The sequence below is a fragment of the Notothenia coriiceps genome, unplaced genomic scaffold, assembly GCF_000735185.1.
Source record: "Notothenia coriiceps isolate Sejong01 unplaced genomic scaffold, NC01 NC01_scaffold00004180, whole genome shotgun sequence".
In the NCBI taxonomy this organism is placed as follows: domain Eukaryota; kingdom Metazoa; phylum Chordata; class Actinopteri; order Perciformes; family Nototheniidae; genus Notothenia; species Notothenia coriiceps.
The window spans coordinates 1-2,233 of record NW_011336881.1 but is presented as its reverse complement, the minus strand read 5'-3'; the positions used below and the strand labels follow the sequence as shown (position 1 = coordinate 2,233).

Here is a 2,233-nt window from a genome sequence, read left to right as displayed (position 1 = left end):
AATAACACATAAGTATCCTTGTGTGTATTTATTTGTTTGATTAATAAACACAAGTTGGAGTCCGTCAGGACCGAGGGTCGGAGCAGCTCATTTGCTTTAGAGAATTTTACACCCGGAAGGAAGTATTCTCTCCGCTTCGCTTGACAAACCCAGCGCCATATAGACTGAGAGTTACGTCATCTCCGTTCACTCCAATGGACCACTTTTTTACAGCAATGGCGGATCGTGGAGCCTCTCAATCGTTCCCCGGCGATTGAGAGGCTAGCAGAGCTGTAGAGTTGCAGCATAATAGCCCGTTCGTGACGGACTTTTAAAGGTAAGAAGAAGTTTAAAGATTTATATTGCGGATATTATCAGTACATCTGATTCAAATTAACATGTGTATTAAAGGATGTCAGTGGATTATCCATAAATTAGTAGATTTAGGGAACGGTTACAGATAACAGATTAAGCTAGGATACCATACCATAGTACCATACACTATACCATAGTGGTTGAATACACAGTATTAGGAAACACTTGTTATACTCATTACATACTGTATATAAAATATGACCAAGAATGTGAGACAACTTTATAGAAATTCATATCACATCTTTTACTGATGCTATTTGTCATACTTTGTTAAACTCACAAATAATAAAGTTCCATAACTTCAGTTGGGAACAAAGACCACACCTTATCTCCCCAAGGCAATTTCCCATCCAATAGGTGTGCTATATAGGTGTGTATAACCCTTTCTCCTGTCTGTTACTCCCTCTTTCAGCACAAGAACCAGAGGGGGATTCAATGGAGCCTGAATACCTGCACTGAGACCCTCACCCTGCACCCTGAGTCTCAACTCTGTGTTTTTCAAGCCTTTCCCTGTTTTTTTGTATTAAACAAAACATTAAGCTTTCCCAATGGTGTGGTTTTCGTTTTGTGAAAAAGTGCAAATGCAGTGTTTGTATATAATAACCTCACATATTTTTTTGCTGTTGGTCGTGAAATTGCTCCTGCTGACTTGAGCCAGCCATTTTTTCCTCCGCTCTGTGTCAGTGGGGAAGCCGTACATTCGTACTCCTTTCTCGGAGCGATTTGAGCATCCCCAGGCAGCACAGCAAACCATGGTGGCGACTAGGAGGCAGCACAGCAAACCAGGACAACACGGAGGAAAAGGCACAGACAAACTGCATGATATGCTATTCAATTTTTATTGAATTCCATGTATTAGCAATGGATGTTCCTAAAACAACACATTTAACATCATCATCATGCTGCTGCTGCTAGTCCTTTGATAGTCACCTGTCGGTCTCCTGTCCTTTCTGAAAGCCATAAAGATGACATTAGTCATTTCGATAACTTGTGTCCTCAATTACCATGGGATTACTGAAACTACCATGAATTTAAGAAAATGGTAGAAATGAATCTAATCTGAATTTTGAAGCATTCCTTTAGATCCCCTCCCTCTAAATATATCAATAAACATTAGAAAGTGATGCTCCTGACTACCATACATGTTTAAGAAGATAATATTGGTTTTAAAGAATTCAAAGCTATAAACAGCAACAGGCTCTTTAACCAAGGCACTGTTAGCCTAACATGTAAACTAGTTGTTCACACTAATCCTAATATTATCACTTAATATTAGAAAATTCTATTTTATTTTTTAAAACATATTGATGTAAATACATACACATATCGATTTGTTGTATAAATATTGCAAATCAAAACCTTTATTCACTAATAATTACCAAAAGTCTAAGTTCTATCTCCTGTTATCAATGCATTCACATTGCCCGCCATGAACTTCCGGGGAACGATTCTCGTCTGCATGAACCACGTGACGATAACCGTTTTTGGACTTCCGCTGTCGTAACTCTTCTATCTATACGGCGCTGGTCGCCAGTTGTCATGACTCAACTTGTACTGCAACACCGGTAGCTTTATCTGTTATCTGTAAACGTTCCCTAAATCTACTAATTTAGGGATAACCCACTGACATCCTTTAATACACATGTTAATTTGAATCAGATGTACTGATAATATCCGCAATATAAATCTTTAAACTTCTTCTTACCTTTCAAAAGTCCGTCACGAACGGTCTATTATGCTGCAACTCTACTGCGCTGCTAGCCTTGGCGCTAACTTCCGGGGAACGATTGAGAGGCTCCACGATCCGCCATTGCTGTAAAAAAGTGGTCCATTGGAGTGAACGGAGATGACATAACTCTCAGTCTATACGGCGCTGGGT

General features: G+C 39.4%; 2 long non-coding RNA genes across 2 annotated transcripts; one reads left to right on the top strand and one right to left on the bottom strand.

Moving 5' to 3' along the window:
* Positions 1–274: 274 nt before the first annotated feature.
* Positions 275–899, top strand: LOC104942145 (uncharacterized). The gene is made up of 2 exons (XR_797970.1): positions 275–316; positions 767–899. It is a non-coding gene; the product is annotated as an uncharacterized lncRNA (long non-coding RNA).
* Positions 900–1,024: 125 nt separating this feature from the next.
* On the bottom strand, positions 1,025–1,751 carry LOC104942144 (uncharacterized). The gene is made up of 3 exons (XR_797969.1): positions 1,734–1,751; positions 1,285–1,304; positions 1,025–1,116 (listed from the first exon to the last, which is right to left on the bottom strand). It is a non-coding gene; the product is annotated as an uncharacterized lncRNA (long non-coding RNA).
* Positions 1,752–2,233: the final 482 nt, after the last annotated feature.